Genomic DNA, 18,262 nt, shown 5'->3' with positions numbered 1-18,262 from the left:
AAAAAAAAAAAGGAGAAAAACACAGGGAAGAGAGGGAGTACTACCACATAAGGAAAGCGGAATAAGCATTTTTTTTTCCACATGATAAATAAGTTAAATGAAGTATCCAGGGCAATGGCAATAAAATAGAGGAGATGTTCAAAAAGTTTGTTGTCAAATTTGAAATAAAACAGCAGAATATCCTAAAACTTTAGAAGATAATTAAAATTATGTTTTAACATTAATTAAACTATTTATGTTTCTAATAATATGGTGGACAAGATAGTGTTACCACTCCCCAAAACCCTGTTCCACCATCCTTTCCCCCCCGAAATACATAGCTAACCTTTCAGGAAAGTAATGGTGCCTCAAGGGAAAAAAAAAAAAAAAGAAGAAGAAGAAAAATCTAAAAACTAGAGTACAAGCCTACACTGGGAATTTGTGGATCATAGTAACTGAAAGGCTCACAGATTGCAGAGAATAGATCCAAGCTTGGCTAGAAGAGGGGATGCTACAGAATACCACCAAACACTAGACCAGGATAAGATTCACCCTTAGTATAAGAAGGGTATAGAATAAATTAGCCTACTGACAAAAGGGAATGACAAGGAGAGCTGTCTTTTCTGGCCTGTGTAACGGACGAATGTTTCTTCTTAAATAGGTTAACCATGGTTCTGCCATATTCCAGGTTTGGGATTTTAAAATTGTAGATACATGTTCCTTGGGAAACCCCAAGCTGAAAATTAAATTAAAAAGCACTCTCACATGTAGGGCTCACAGCTAAGTGGCAGAAGCAAACATAAAAGCCCTTCAGAAAATTCAGAAGAGCTATCTAATAGGCCCAGACTCCCCAAGATTTTCATAAATGAACCTCTCTTTAACCTAAACTCACATTCTGACATTATAAAATCCATGGTGAAATAAGGCACTGTGAGCAAGAATTAGTTGAAATAACCTAGAGGAGAAATAGACCCATGAAATTTCAAAACAGGGAATTAGACTAAGAATGTAACATAGCTATGTTGACAATGTTTAAAGAAATAAAATGTGAAATCAAAAAATATGAGAACAGAAGAAAATATTTCTCAAGAAAAATTTGTCAAACATGCTATTTAAGCTCTTTAAAATATTTCCTTGAACGTCCCATACTTGATTGATGAATTCCTTCTTTTTCTGGAAACCTCCCTGAGAAACAGGATGGGCTGCATGGCTATCTTCTCTCATGTCGGTCTTGGTCCTATTTTTATTGATAATTTCATCAACACTCAGAGGGTACTTGGCACATTATAGGGGCTCAAAAAGTGTTCTAGTAAGTCTAATATTTCAGAGAAAAACATGTAAAGAAGAGCAAAGAATTCAGAAAGAATAAGGAGAAAACTAGAAGAAACAAGAGTGTCTACTATAAACAATGTCAATTCTAGTGCAAATTGACAGAAGAGGACTTTTTCTTTGAGAAGTAACGAATCCCCTTGATGAACTTAGTTTAAGTGTAATGAGGACAATAGAGGGAAACTGCAGAAAAAGTCAAGGAATTTGAGATTGTCCTCTTAAGAAACCTGAATCTATAAAGATGTACAGGGTTTTGGGGATCCGCAATTCTGGGCATGTGGTCAGGGATTTTATAAATTGGGGAAAGTTTACTCATACTTATGGATAGAAGGGAAAGAGGCAGAAAAGAGGTTATATTGTTGAAAGAAAAAAGGGAATTGTGATTCAGTTTCTCATTCTCTTTTCACTCCTCTTACTTTCTCCTTTTAGACATCACCTTATTTCATGGCATCAACTTCCTTTTCTCTTTGGATCTTCAGTCTGTGCTTTCCCAAAGTCTAATCCTGCAATTTCTAATCCTCAACTAGCATTCAATTGGATAGCATATTTTAATTTCAAACTCTCCATGTACAAACTAAACCCTTCCCCTTCCACCAAAAATTGCTCACTGTTCACTATTCCATTTTTGTTCATCACCAATCAATTGTAAAATCTTGGATATAACCTCTGAAACATTACTTGTATGCATTCTTGTTTATTTCCAACACTGTTTCCCTAATACATGCACTCATTAATTTTAACCTGAGATATTTCTTTTACTCCGAGATAGTGATGTATCAAATTCTATATTTCTTTTTCTGATGTTTATCTCTTCAACGTTTCTTCCCATGGGAGCATTTTTTCAGGCTGCTGCAAGCATACGTTTCTAAAACTGTTCAATTTTACCTGCCTACTCAAAAATCTTCAAAGTGCATTTGCTTTGTCCAATTAATTATCAATGTTATACACATTTTCATAGAAAGAAAACTAACTTTTCCAAGTTTATTTCCAATTACTCCTTAATGCTTTTGTGGCTATAGACAGCTACAATTAATCATCCCCCGCTTCCCCACTGACGCACACTTCCTCACCAATGTGTGTTTGCTCAAAATATTTCCTTTCCCTTCATCTCCCTTTCTCTTATCTCCCCATCGCTGGCTACATTCTATCTTCAAAATAAAACTAAAATATCAATACATTTACAAAATATTCTTGGATAGTTCCATCTATAATATCAACAAATAAATATCTTTGATCCAGAGACATGCTCACTAAACAAATGAAACATACATTGTTGTTAATGATATTCACTTCTCTACTATATTTAAATGTGAATTTTTAGAAGTGAAAGCTCATCACCCTCACTTCTGTTTCTCCTAAACTGATAATAAATAAATGCATGGCAGAATAGTGAACAAACACTTACCAAGAGCTTATTGTACACTAGGTACAGAACACTGACAGTACTGACAATATAAAATTTTGGAATTACTTCATTGACTTAAATTGAATTTAAAGATATCAGAGGTTTTGAGAAATGTCTGCCAATTATTATATAAGTAATTCCCACCTTTGACCTTTGGAGCTTACAGAAAAGACAAAACTTGAAAGATGTAGGCCTTTTAAAAGTCAAATACAGTTCTGAACAATTTTACGCAGATTTGCTGATGGGTATAATAAATAACTTATATTCATTGCAATACAATGAAATTAAGCTTGAAATTAATTAATTTATATTAAAATACTTGGCAATTTTTTTATTCAGTACAAACTATCAATTCACCCATTAATCAAGCCCATATTTTTATGGGCATTTTGGTGTCAGGGCACATGGCTATAAATCAGGGATTAAAAGTATATAATAAAAAGAAAACATATTTCTCTAGTTTAATACATTTCCCAAAGGCTAGATTTGCTCTAATTGACCTCTACAGATACATTAAAACATGTGCATATTAGGAAAAACGTGAAGAACTAAAATTTAAGGTCATGCCTTAATCATTGCTCTAGTGATTTAACATCATTTCTTGTGATCATTCCTGACCTGTGGCCACCTCCAACAGACTCATTTTGGACCCAAATGTCAGAAGAAAATGAAATAATTTTCTAATGCCAAAAGTTGTATTCAGAGAAAGCTGGGCAGGACTGATATATTTATATCTATCCAGTTAATCTCTCATTCATTTCTGATGTTTCAATTTAGGCACAACAAATGAAAGTGGATGTGATGTGGGGCCTTTACGTCATTTAGAAAAAAAGATACTAAATATTTCTAATCAAAATTTCTATATAGGATTGGGTGGAATTCGAAAAATAGAATGGCATTCACTGATGCTGAAAAATCTAATTTTGATATTTTACTCTTCTTAGGTATTTGGAATAGATATAATAACTTTGAAGAAAATTGAGAAGGATATAATGTTATACAGATTGAATCACTTGATATTAGCAACATTATTGATTAAATGATGGCATTACTTAAAACCAATCAATAAATCATATTTTTGTATTAGAATTGGGATTGGATAGTCAGTATCTCCGCAAGAGATTCTCATTAAAGTAAGAAATCATTTTAAACTCATAGAATGAAAAGTTAGAGGCATGATAAATCTGTCTTTTTTGAACTATCCTCAAAGAAATATATGTAATAATAACCTTAAATGTAGAGTTGGGTAAATTAAAAATTGTTTACCAAAATCAATAGTATTTATTGAATATATAAATTTTTCAAATCACTCTTTTTAGATACTATGGTATACAAAAATAATAAGTTACAATTCCTAATGTCAAAGTATTTCTAATTTATTTGGTAAGGCAACAACACTACATAAAAAGAAGAATGATAAAACAAGATGATGTTTATCAATTATGACCATTATGAGCTTTATGATCAAGAATGCTGCATAGAGGGCAATAAAACTTGAAAAAAAAAGTTGGAATAGATGTTGTAATAAAAGGACAGAAAGAGGGTAGACATTCCAGGTAAGGCAAAAAAGTTCAAGGAATATTCAGGGAATAATTAGTAGATCAATATAGATGAAGTTGATCTCATGTAGAATATTGGTAATATAATTGGAGAAATAGTTTTGAAAATACATTGGAGGATCTCAAATGCCATGGTAAAATTTCTGGACTTAAATTTTTGTCCATTAATTATTTATAAATAGAAACCAACATGACAAAATTGGCATTTAGTAAAGATTAGTCAGAAGATAGGATGGCTGACAAATTGAATTTAGGGGAAAATTTAGGGTATGTTATGATAAGTATCTGAGTTGGCTGGTGGCAAAGAACATGGAAAGGTAGGAATGGATGTAACAAAAAAAGTAAAAATAGTAGTTATCTCTGGATCAATTAGAACATTACTGAAAAAGGGGAAAAAGTCAAAGATGTTAAGGTTTTCTGCTTCAGTGAAACAAGCGTCACCAACGTAAAGAATTTCAGGAATAGAGGAAAAAATATGGAGCCATAATTTATATCATAAATGAAAATTACTTCTCAAAATAGAACATAGATAACATTTTAACAAAGATAACTGCTATCATAACAAAGCTTAAATTAATATTTGTAATTTAAGTAAGCATGCAGATTAAATAGCAGATATTCAAAGGGGACTTTCTTAATTTACAGGAATATAAATAGAATGAAGTGTTTGGTGTTTCTAAGTTCCATCAAGGGACCTAGAGAGCCCACTGTAATTTGATACAATATTTAACAGTGGCATTTAAAGTGGCCAGTTTATCACCTGCAGAAATTTAAAAACTGACAACTTAATTAGTCTACTACATGCCTGACACAAAGCAGAGTTGAATTCACTTAAAATTCTAACAGACATGCACAGATAACTTAAGGTACTGATTTATTTTTGTAGGATGACTTGTAACATTTATAAAGCAAGAATTTTTTTCCCTTGGCTTCCACATCAAGGGAGTTAAGAGAATTAAGATATCTAATAATTATAAAAACTCTCAAAGAGTCTTACTCATAAAAGGTTCTTATAAATTACTGATTATATCAAATGAATATGATTTCCTCATTTTTTCATTGAAAACTGTACCCACTTTTAAACTGTACCCACTTCAAGAAAATTATGTATGTAATTTATTAATTACTCACTTTTTTATTATTAAATTTTCATGTCCATATATTAAAACAGTCTATGTGTGATCTAGTTGATTTTTTTTTAATTGCTACAATGTTCAAGAAAATTCAGAACTTTTGGAACATTTAAGAGAGAAATACTCCATCATCAAACGTTTTAGGAACTCTGACGACTGTGAACATTTGATCAAAACTATTTTTTAGGGTCTTCTCTGGTGGTGCAGTGGTTAAGAATCTGCCTGCCAATGCAGGGACATGGGTTCCAGCCCTGGTCCGGGAAGATCCCAAATGCCCCAGAGCAACTAAGCCTGTGTGCCACAACTACTGAGCCCGCGTGCCTAGAGCCCATGCTCCTGCACAAGAGAAGCCACCGCAATGAGAAGCCCACGCACTGCAAAGAAGAGTAGCCCCTGCTCTCCGCAACTAGAGAAAGACCCAACGCAGCCAAAAAAATAAATAACTTTTTTTTAAAAACTATTTTTTAAATAAATTGCTTCACCTAAGTTTACCAAGACAAAGTTAAACATTTTAGTATAATTCCTTTTCATCACTGTACTTTTTTCGTATTTAAACTCAATTGTCTTCAATCTTCCTGTACGAAGTTAGGAAAACAAAGTCTCAGTTGCTAGATCACGTGGGTCTTTTTAAGAGCAACTGGTCTACCTCCTTAATGCTTCTCTTTCTATTGACTCCTTCCTGTTAAGCTATAGACACTACAGCTTCCCATCCTAAAAAAAATATAATAATAATAAATGAAACAAATGAAAAAGAAAACAGAACAGCCAAATAATATAAAGAGAAAAAACATCTTTCTGCTTCTTGTCTCTCAAATTACTATGGTATATTCTACTTTGCTTCATTATATTATTTCCCCCCAAAAAAGGGAAAAAATAGAAAGAAAAAATAGAAAAAAAGAACACTCCAGGTCCCCATTTTTTATTCTATCACAAATTACTCTTTATTCTCCATTCAACTAACAAGCTTGCTGTTCCTAAGGTCAACCACAAACTTCTAGTTTTCAAATCCAATAACAATTTTCAGATTTCCTTTTACATTTGATTTGATAAAGGATGAGATACTGCTGATTATTTTGTTCTTTACCAGTCCCATTCCTTGATCCCTTACATATTTATTCTCGACTCATTTTTCTGATTATGGTATTTCTATTTCAGTCTTTTTGGTTACATCTCTTTTTCCACATATACCTTAAATATTTGTGTTTCTTAGTAATCTTTTACTTATTTTATTTTCTTGGAATTCTGTATACCTTCTTCTACTTTGAGCACATGTGTAATACTATTTTCTATATGCAGAGCACTGGTTTAAGCAGTGTACCTAAAATATCTCATTTAATCCTTAAACAGTCCTACTAAGTAGATATTTTCATTCCTATTATAAAGATAAGAAAATTGAGGCAAAGGATGGTGTCAGGACTTACTAAAGGTCACTCGTCCAATGTATATGGTGAAGTCAGATTTGAATCCAGCCATTTGTGCCCAGTGTCTATGATCTTAACTACTTCCTATATCCTTCATTAAAAAAAAATAATTATGCCCAGTATAATCTGGGCTATTATAAGCCGTCAAACAAAAGTCAGCTTCTATTTGCTCAGCATTCCATCTCCTATATATTAATTAATTAATTAATTATAGACAGAATGTGTATTTATGTGTATTATCTCCCTATCATCATTTTTGAGGTCTAGAAACATATTTGCTAATAGCTATTATGCCTCTTTACTTAAAAAAAAAAGTTTCTATTTCTCAAAGTCAGCATATTAAAACTCAAGATATGCTGTATTATCCCATGCTTAATCTTTACTGTAAATTATCCTATTATTATCTATTGAATCTATTTTGCCAGAAAAAAAAAGAAATATCTAGAGTTCTCTCACTCTTGCCTCTAATAGAAAACTCATAAAGTTCAACTCATTCTTCCTTTAAATATCTCTCAAATCTGCTTTTGTTTTGCATCCTCATTGCTTTAGTTTTATTTCTCACCACTGTTAGCCTGGTATACTGAGTGATCTGTAAAATTGAACAAGGTCAGGTATTGGGTTTATCAGAAAAATCTGAGGGTGTGTGTGTGTGTGTGTGTGTGTGTGTGTGTGTTTATGTATGCATGTGTTTTGTTTTTATTTGCTGCTGGCCCCATTCCTGAAAATCCTGATTCAATATATCTGATGTAGGGCCTAAGATTTTCTATTTTAAGTAGCTTCCAGGTGCTAAGCATTGCTATGTAGAATGTAGTTGCCAGTCCAAAACCATTGACCTCAATTAGGAACTTGTTTATAATATAGGATCTCAGGTTTTATTTCATACTGACTGAATCATAATCTATAACTTAATAAGACCCCCAACAGTTCCATGTGCACATTAAAATGTGGTCAACACTGGGTTGTGACAATCCAACATGTTTATCATTCGTAGTACAATTTCCCGTTGAGTAGGATAAAATCCAAACTTTCACACTTGACATGAAAGATATTTAACAAGCTGGATATGACTTAATTCAACTTTATTTCCTGCCACATTCCAAGTATGGGAGAAAAACAAACAAAACAAAAGACACACAATAGTTAAATATCAAGAAACTCTGCAAATAGGCTCTATTTTCCTATTTCTTTTTGAATTGTTTTTTCTTATTCAATAGAGCCCTTCTCCTTTTTCTCCTCTAAGGGCATGCTTATTACTTTCTATTAAAGACTTATATGAGTCCTCCTCCAGGCAGTAAGCCACACACTTCAATGTCTTCTAAAATCCTGCAGTATTTTCTCTTAGAGCACTTAAAATATTACAGTGATGTATGTTAATAAGTATTTTATAATTTTTAATAAGCAGAAATTCTTCATATGCAATTATATAAATATATGCAATTTATAAAAACTTTATATTCCCTTGTTCAAGTCAACTTATTGCTATTTTATTTAAAATTAATGTAAAACTGAGAAAGGTTGTTTGTTTTGAGTTTCTGTACTATTTCCCGGTAGCAATTAACATATACTCAATTTTGTTCACATATCTGTTTCTCCACCGGACTACATATACCGGCAAAGCCCACAACAATTCCTGGGAAATAAAAATAGAATCTGTGCAATGAAGTCTAACCTTTTTTTTCCTTTGTGCTTAGTCTAATTTCACCTGTTCATAGGGCACCCTGTGCAGAAGGCTTGCACCTGGCACTTCAGACCCGAATTCCCAGTGTGAAATTGCTGCACCTGACGCTTCAGTTGGCTGACCCTGTGCAGAAATGCTGCACCCAGCACTCTGATCTGGAGTGCCCTGAGCAACACAGCTGTGCCCAACCAGCAAGAATGCCATCCCCTCCCCTGCTGACAAGAATCCTATAAAGCATCCCCACCAACGGCCTTTTGCAAAGAGTGTGTACTCTAGAGCATGAACTCATGCCTCTACATTCTTTGATCAAAGAATAAAGCTTTCCTTTGTTTCTGAACCAAACTTGATCTCTTCTATTTGTACAAGCAACATCAAGAAGAAGGACTCTTATTGAGGATCAACTCATTGGAGGTTTGGGGGAGGGGATTGGTAACAAATTTTTGACAACCCAGATGGGACTGACTGTGGCCCTTCTGCCTGCACTCACCCACTAGACTACAGACATGCTCAAGCTTCAGCAGGACGATGGCTAAGGTTTGGGCACTTGGATGCCTCCTTTTTTGGTTGCTGAGGCATCAATTAACAGTTTAATGCTGGCTCCAAATTTCCCAAACCAAAATCTATTTGGATCCAATTTTGTAGGATTTGCATGCCAACAAATCACTCCAACTGTCCCCTCAGTAGTTGGATCTCTAAATTATATCATCATTTTGCAATTGGACCTGCTATGCCAGAGACAAAAGTAATGGGATGAAATTCCCTATGTCTAGTTTTTTTATGGTCTTATATCAGAGCACAGGCCTTTAAAAGTGATGTGGGCTCTCCTCCACTGAGGTAATAGTAAAGGAGACTAAGCCTTCCATCAGTGCTTGACCTGCTCCCTGATGACCTTCTTGATCTCCTCCCTAGCACTCCTCCTACTGTTCCCTCCATACCCATTTGCTTCATATAGCCCGAGTTGGGTCACAGGCCCAAGAGGTCCCTTCCACACCAGTCCCCTCTCCCAGAACCTGTCCAGTAAGTATATGAAATGGGACTCATTACCAGCCAGTGTCCAACAACCTGCCAGGAAAATACTCCTTGTGAGGCAGGTTCCAGATGGAGAAGAAGGGCTCACACAGATACCTGTCATTTACCACTTCTGATCTGATTAACTAGAAGAGTCATAATATAGGGTTGAGAGAAGATCCAAAGGGTTCCTGAATCTGATTAGGGGAATCTTTCAAACCCATGGCCCCACCTGGGCTGAAATCCAGAGCCTCCTCAATGTACTCCTAACAGGGGAAGAAAAGGCCATAATCCTTTTAAAAGCCCAAGAGGAAGCAGACAAAGAGAACAAAAGCAATGCAGGTCATGCTATTTTCAGACCAGAGAATCAAGCAGTCCCAGATAACAAGTGAGACAATGGAGAAAGGGGTGGAAAATAGAGGCTGCCCAATTATAAAAATATGATCCTAAAGGGAATCCAGGCAGCAGGAAAGAAACCTGTCAGTTGGAATAAGAAAAAGGCAATCAATCACAACAAGTGGAAAACCCTTCGGCATTCCTAGAGAGCCTTAAGGAATGCCTCTGATTCTATACTAATGACCCTCAGTCATTGGAAGGGAATGCAATCCTGAGGTAGTATTTCATTTCCCAAACTGCCCTCAACATTAGGTGTAAACTTCAGAAACTGAAAATACAGCCAGATACCCCTACCTCCTGCCTGGTGGAGGTTGCCTACCACGTGTTTTGTACGTGAGACGTAGAGGAGGAAAAGTCAGAGGATAAAAAGGCCCAGAGGCAAGCCTGCCTAACGGCTGTTGCCCTCCAATATCAACTGGTTGACACGGAAACCTGAACTAAACACCCACGGAGACTCTCGACTCCAGTGAGTGACCCCTGGATCACCGGGATAGCAAGTCAAGGAAATTAGGACCCAATCAGTGTGCCATATGTAAACAAGAGGGACACTGGAAGGAAGAATGCCCTCACTCCCTCGAAGGGGGATGGAAATGGCAGATCCTGGTTACTATTCTCAAGGGCAGATGGTCCAAATAGATGAAGAATGATGGGGCCAGGGGGCTTCTAAACTGGCACTCCAATTGACCCCCAAGGAGCCCAGCCTGACATTGGACATAGGAAAAAAGCCCGTCAAATTCTTTTATTATTATTATTATTTTTCTTTTTGCGTTACGCGGGCCTCTCACTGTTGTGGCCTCTCCCATTGCGGAGCACAGGCTCCGGATGTGCAGGCTCAGCGGCCATGGCTCACGGGCCCAGCCGCTTTGCGGCATGCGGGATCCTCCCGGACCGGGGCACGAATTCGTGTCCCCTGCATCAGCAGGCGGACTCTCAACCACTGCACCACCAGGGATGCCCACCCGTCAAATTCTTAGTCAACGCTGTTGCCACTTAACTGGTTCTGAACACCAGATCAGGCAAACTCAGTCACAAGAGTTGTAAAATTATGGGGGTATCAGGGAAGGCCTAAGAACAGGCATTCACAGAGCCATTAGGACGTAAATTGGATGAACATATTCTCACCCATTCCTCCCACATGTTCCCTATGTCCTTATATAATTGGGAGCTACTATCCACCTAATGGGAGACAGACTGAAGACTGCTGTTCCCCTAGACAGGGAGCACAAGATACTAATGTTAATGGCTGAGGACAAACCTTCCAGGACAGAGCAGGTTGATCTCCCAGGAGTAAATCTCAAACTCAGGGCCTAGGGATGGGTGGAACAAGCTATGGGAGCCAGTCCTGTGACAGTGCATCTAAAACCTGGACATCCATGGCCCGACAGAAAACAGTACACTCTCCATTGAGAGGCCTTATTGGTCATTGCCCCTGTTATACAGGGCCTAATTGACCACCCTTACTGGACCATGCCAATCATCCTGTAATACCCCTGTTCTCCCCATAAAGAAACCCAATGGAGAATACTGGATGGTAAGACCTCAGGGCAGTCAATGAAGCCACCAAAAATACACATTCAGTAGTTACCAATTCCTATACCCTGCTGGGATTCTACTGTCCACCAGGACCCAGTAATGTGCATTAAATTGAAAAGATGCCTTCCTCTGTATTCCATTAACAATACCACTGGACAGTCCTGCCCCGAGGATTCAAAAACACCCCCATTGTCTTTGTGGAAACTTTAGCTAAAGACGACCTAAAAAATCTACATCCTGGAGGAGGCTTCCCTCCTCCAGGATGTAGATGACATTCTGACTGCTAGCTTCACTAAGGAGACCTCTGATGAAAGTACTGTAACCACTCTGAACCACCTAGCTGATAAAGGATATAAGGTGGCCAAGAAAAAGGCCCAAATATCACAAACTAGGGTGACCCACCTAGGCTTCATTCTCACAGAAGGTCACAGAAGCCTACCACAGGAAAAGAAGGAAGCCTTTTGCAGCCTTGCCTCTCCTAAAACTAGCAGACAGCTTACGGGGTTTCCTGCAGATGGCCAGGTTTTGCTATATCTGGATCCCTAACTAGCTAGGCCTCTACATGAAAAGGTGAAAGGAAAGAAGATGATAATTTTGAATGGATTTCAGAATGTGAAAGGACCTTTCAAGTATTAAAAATGCCATTACTTCATGCCCCTTTCCTAACCCTCCCAGAGTTAGCTAAATCCTTAAGACCTTTATATTCATGAGAGAAGGGTAATTGTCCTTGGGGTATTAGCTCAAAAATGTGGACCCTTACTTGGGTGTTGCTTATTTCTCTAAACAATTAGATCAGAATGCGAAGAGATGGCCTCCTTGCCTACAGGCAGTAGCAGCTACTACAACCCTGCTAAAAGAGGCTGAAAAGTTAATGTTTGGTCAGCCAATCACTGCATGGACTCCACACCAGCAGGCTTTACTGACTTATGAGGAAGTAAGCTCTAAGGGAACAGAATGGCTCTCCCCCAGATGGCTGATTCAAGTTCCTGCTATGCTTTTAGACAGCGCAGTGGTTACCATAAAAAACTGTCACAGGCTAAATCTTGCCACCCTGCTACCCACAGAAATGGGACCCCTGGAGCATCACTGTGTAGAAACCACAGACATGATCTATTCCAACTGCCCTAACCTAGGAAGTGAGCCTCTCCAAAATGCTGAGGAGGAATTGTTCACAGACAGGAGAAGCTTTATGAGAGAGAGAAAAGGCTGGCAGGATATGTAGTAATCGCCTAAACCAAACTCATAGAGGCACAAAGCTTACCCCCAGGGACTTCTGCCCAAAAGGTGGAGCTTATAGCTCTCACCTGGCCTTAAAGCTCTGGACAGGGAAAATCTTAAATGTTCACACAGATTCGTGGTATGTGTATGCCATCCTACATGCACACAGGGGTATTTGGAAGGAAAGGGGTATGGTTACTGCAGAGAATAAGCAGGTGAAACGTGGCATAAACATACTAAAACTCCTAGAAGCAGTGCAGCGTCCAAAAAAAAAGTGTCAGTGATTCACTGTAGGGGTCATCAAAAAGGGAATGCAGAGGTAAAAAAGGAAAACAACAAAGGGAACAGAACTGCCAAAAGGGTGGCCCAAAGTAACTTGGCAATTACCCCTCATACTAAGAGGCCAAATCCATCCAATTACTCCGTAGTCTCTACAAAGGAAGAATTAGACAAAGTCCAGAAATGGGGCTTCAGTAGAGATCTAGGAAGCCATGGGTGACTAATTAATGAACATGTGTAATACTTCTTTCTCCAAACTGCAGCTTGTCAAGCCATTAGGGAGGTTCATCAAGGAACTCACTATGGGAAGGAAGCCCAATATAATTGGTTAGTTGAGGTCACAGTAACTCCTGGGATGAAAAGCATAATCAGTCAGATAGTTGAAACATGCCCCATCTGCACAGAACCCCCCACCACCACCACCAGAGGCCCCTAGATAAGGCCCATTCAGATCTGAGAGGCATATCCTGGGGAAGACTGGCAGGTTGACTTCACTGTCATGCCAAGAACATCAGGCAGTCTTAGGTATCTCTTGGTGCTGGGGGAAACGGTTAGAAGCGTTTCCCACTAGAAGTGAAATGGCAGCCGAAGTAGCTAAAATATTACTAAAAGAAATAATCTCCAGATTTGGGCTCCCAGGATCCCTACAAAGTGATAACGGCCTAGCATTCCAGTCTCAAGTGACAAAAGGGATGGCAAGTTCCCCAGGCAAAAAATAGACCTTGCACTCAGCCTGGAGACCCCCAATCATCAGAGAAAGTAGAGCGATCCAATCAGACTTTAAAATGAACCTTAGCCAAGTTATGCCAGGAGACTAAAGAAAAGTGGGTTAACTTACTCCTTATTCCTCTGCTCTGCATACAGTTAGCTCCAAGAGATAAGTTAAAGTTCAGTGCATTTGAACTCATGTATGGTAGACCCATTACCCAAGCCCAAGAGAAGGGACACCTGAGCCCCCTTGAAATGGAACAACTCAAGTGTGCCTTCCAGGTAGGAGAAACTCTCACGGAATACAGTAACCAGGTGCTGCCCACACCCACCAACCTGGCCCTCCATCCCTTGCGGCCAGAAGACTGGGTACACCTAAAAACCTGGGAAACTGGCAGCTGCAGGGTCAATTCACTCCTACATGGAACAGACCCCACCTGGTGAGTCTCACCGCCCATTCTGCCCTGATGTTGCAGGGATCACTCTGTGGGCACATCGCACTCGAGGGAAGAGGCCTCCAAGCCCCAAACTCCAAAGACACAACCTGGGACAATGGACTCCCTTGACTGCTTGTGTGAACCTCTCTCTGATCTGAAGCTTTCCTTCCAAAAAACAAGAGAAGTGTGACCAGGGAGATTCAGCCCCGCAGTGAGCCTCGACATCAGGGAACACTTCCCTGCAGGCAAAGGACCTAGATAACTTCATTTTTAGGAAAAAAAATTTGACATGTATTATTCTTGCTAATATTTGGGCCGCAATTCCTAAATCGTCTGGTGTCCTTTGTTCTCCAAAAGGTTAGACAAGTGGTGGTCGCTCAGGGAGATGAAGAGTTAGGGCTGAGGTGTGCAGACAACCAAACACTTCGAAGGGCAGCTGGGGAGAAGTTCTGCTGCTCTACCTGGGGTTATGACCAGGCCTAAAATCAGCAGGGAACAGACCTTTGCCCCTCAAGAATGAGGAACAGGATAAAAGAGGGGAGATTTGTCACTGGCAAAGCCCATGAACAACTCCCAGGGAATAACAATAGGATCTAGGTAATAAAGTCTAACCTTGTTTTTTGTGCCCTTGGTTGTTAGTCCAGTCTCACTTGCTCATACGGTGCTGCGTGCACAGACCTCACACCCGACCCTTCAGGCCGGAGTTCCTCATGTGAACCGGCTACACCAATACCTTCCTCAGCTTGGGGACCACGTGCAGCAGCTGCGCACAACACTCAATCCAGCGCAGCCGCGCACAACACTCAATCCAGCGCAGCCGCGCACAACACTCAATCCAGCGCAGCCGCAGCAGCCCTGAGAGAACTCCGCCCCTTCTTCTCCCTGCCGAGGGGATCCTTATAAAGCAGCCCTGCCTACGGCCTGTTCAGGAGAGCGTGTGGTCTAGGGCCAGCTTGCTCCTCTGCGATCTCGGATCAGAGAATAAAGCTTTCCTTTGCTTCTGAGCCAAACTCCTTCTATTGGCACTGGCGCGAGCAACACCAAGCAGAAAGACCCTTGATGGGCCCATAACGTATCTAGACTTGGAAAAAGGAGCATAGCTTATCCATCTTAGGCTGTCCGCCCAGCAGACTGTCTTAAAGAGAGTCCATGCTAAAACATGTGTGCATAAATGAAGTGATACTATGGTAAATTGAAACAAATGAAAAATTTCTTATTCATGTCACTCCATGAATGTTTCTGTTGGTTGAATCCAATAAAAAGCAGTTTAAATCAGTTTTATTCTCTGTAGACTATTCTATTTTTGAGAAGGTATATTTCCTAAATTTATAAAAGTTTGCGTAAATTAAATTAGTGACATATTAAGGGACATTTGAGTAAAAAGTTTTGCTGCCATGGATTGTTCAGTAATTGTGTGTGGGGGGGTGTGTTTTTCAAATTCAAACATGCATTTCACATGTGAACATAAAATATATAAAAATGTCATCCAAATGACCAGTGCTCAAAAACTAACTGATGTCTAAAAGAGGCCATGTGAATGAAAATAAAGGGCAAATAAGGACAAAAAGAAAGAAGGAACTAAAAGCGAAGGTGAAAAATTTTGTAAGGAAATGTCAAGAAACGATGAGCTTGGGAAGACCATAATGGTGGGGCAATATATTTTATGATCATTACACTCTCATCTGTCACTGAACCACAGCGTTGGGCAAAAATCAGTCACTTACGTACTGAGAATTTCCCACACGTCAAGCACTTAAAAATCTGAGCTTATTAAGAAGTTAAAGTGAGTACGTCGTAACAGAGAGGAAATATTTGTGAAGTGAATTTCATGCTGATTTAAATATAATTTTGTTTTGAAAACAGACAAAATAATATTTTTTCTTAAAATACATTGTTTAAAATAACATGCAATGAACTTAAGAAGGAAATATAGAACTTGAAACTCCAAACCTAATGTAAATAATTTTATTGCATAGAAATGCTCAGCAGTTTATTAATAAAAAGAGATAATTATATATGATACCTTAATATTTATAAAACAGGAAGGAATAAGACCATCTGCCTCGTATTGTAAAGTCAATCCTTTTTCTTAATTCACTTAAAGTAACTAAAAGTAGAAAATATTCCTTTATGTCAATCAGGTTGCATGTCCTCTGAGTAATGAGTGAAGCAGCTTGTGTTTACATGGTAGTAGGGCCTGCAGTCCATTATAAGACCACGAACAGCTCACTCATCGCTTATGTTCAGTGTGACACAATTAAAACTAAAATACTGTGAATTGGCAGCTAAGTTCTACATCCAATCCAAGTTTATTTCAACAGATACCACTTAGACATGTAAGTTATTAGCTGCCTGATGAAACCAGCATAACACATCATGTGAATTTTGAATCACTGCTAACATAATGCATTAATAAATTAAATTAAGGGACAGTGTTTGCATTGGAATTAGTTCCTAAGTCTCTGGATGCCTATATATGGGTTTTGTCTACACCAAGTGTACAGAGTTTCTCTCCAGATTAAGGCCAGCCTAAACCTTATTTATAAACCTGACAAATCAGAACTCAAACATCTGTTATACAACAGTTCAGCCAGAATGTTCTGCCTTCCTTCCTTTCCTGCATGGTACTGTATAGCACTAGCTATGCAACCCTTACACTGCTTACCAGCATACCTTGATATACATTATCAGACAATGTGAACCCCATCAGCCGATTGCAAATGTTACTATGAAATAGTGCGGAAATAAGAAGAAACACATTTCCCACAGCTTTAGGAACAAAAATGTTTTAAAGTAGAAGCACTAAAGAACCAATGAAAGATGTTACCCTTAATGTGAGAGTATACAATTTCCTCTGCTCGGTGCAAATCATAAAACTCCTGTAACATGAGCACATTATGTAATACAGTCCAAAATATTTCTATAGGAATACATTCCTTTAAAATAAACAATTTTGAAAGAATAGTACAAGGCATGAGCCATAATGCTTTTCTTTAAGATTTGCAGTAGCACTTGGTAACCATGATTACAAGAATAAAATTGACATTTGTAACACAAAGATATATGCAATGATTTATTCATTGAGTTGTTCACTCAATAACCATGTATGGAATCACTGAGTAGATTTGCTTGAGCACATGTACAAAGTTTGCTGTTATGTAACTACAGGAAAAATATTTCACTAGGCTGAAAAATGCCTGCTTTCTTGAAATAAGAGATTGACATGTTTTAAAAAGCCAACAGCAGTTCTTTTTCTGAGGCCTTCAAATCAATTGTAGAATAACTTTATATTATGTCCAGGGGCATTTATGTTTAATACTAAGTATTACAAAAAGAAAGCATATTTTACAAATGATTTTCTCAAATGTGTTCATAAAGATATGGAGAAATTTTAAAAGAGCAAATTAGTTCTGATGTTTAAATACACAGAACCTTTTTGTTCCCCCAGTTAAAGCATTTTAGGCATCTCAGAATTTTATATTATTATATCCTGAAGGTGCCTATAGGATTTCTAGTCCAGCAATCTGAGGTTACAGTTGAGAAGAGGGACCAGAAGGTTTATCTGTTTCTGAAGGCCTCAGGATAATCGAGAGGTGGATCTGTGCTTAGACTACTCATCCCAAGTCTGAACTAACTTTATTTTTTTAAATTAATTTCTTTGTAGTATAGTTGATTTACAAGGTTGTGTTGGTTTCTGGTGTACAGCAAAGTAAATCTGTTCTACATATACATACATCCACTCTTTTTTAGATTCTTTTTCCATATAGGTCATTACAGAGTACTGAGTAGAGTTCCCACATTACAAACTGAAGAATAAAAACCATATGATCATCTCAATAGATGCAGAAAGAGCTTTTGACAAAATTCAGCACCCATTTATGATAAAAACTCTCCAGAAAGTGGGCGTAGAGGGGACATACCTACCAAAATAAAGGCCATATATGACAAGCCAACAGCTGACATCATTCTCAATGGTGGAAAAACTGAAAGCATTTCCTCTAAGGTAAGGAATAAGACAAGGATCTCCACCCTTGCCACGTTTATTCAGCATAGCTTTGGAAGTTCTAGCCACGTCAATCAGAGAAGAAAAAGAAATAAAAAGAACCCAAATTGAACTAACTTTAGATCTCTAAAATGCTATTTTGCTGAAGAATTTGAATGAAGGAGCAGATTAGGTAC

The 18,262-nt window shown here is 38.2% G+C and overlaps 1 protein-coding gene across 2 annotated transcripts in view; it reads right to left on the bottom strand.

Annotated features, from left to right (window-relative positions):
• NCAM2 (neural cell adhesion molecule 2) overlaps nt 1-18,262 on the bottom strand; it is a 489,746-nt gene that overhangs the window by 206,533 nt on the left and 264,951 nt on the right. The window lies entirely within an intron of this gene.

Source organism: Orcinus orca, chromosome 5 (genome assembly GCF_937001465.1).
Source record: "Orcinus orca chromosome 5, mOrcOrc1.1, whole genome shotgun sequence".
In the NCBI taxonomy this organism is placed as follows: Eukaryota; Metazoa; Chordata; class Mammalia; order Artiodactyla; family Delphinidae; genus Orcinus; species Orcinus orca.
Note: the sequence above shows the minus strand (reverse complement) of the source record. Positions and strands in the feature narration are given on the sequence as shown.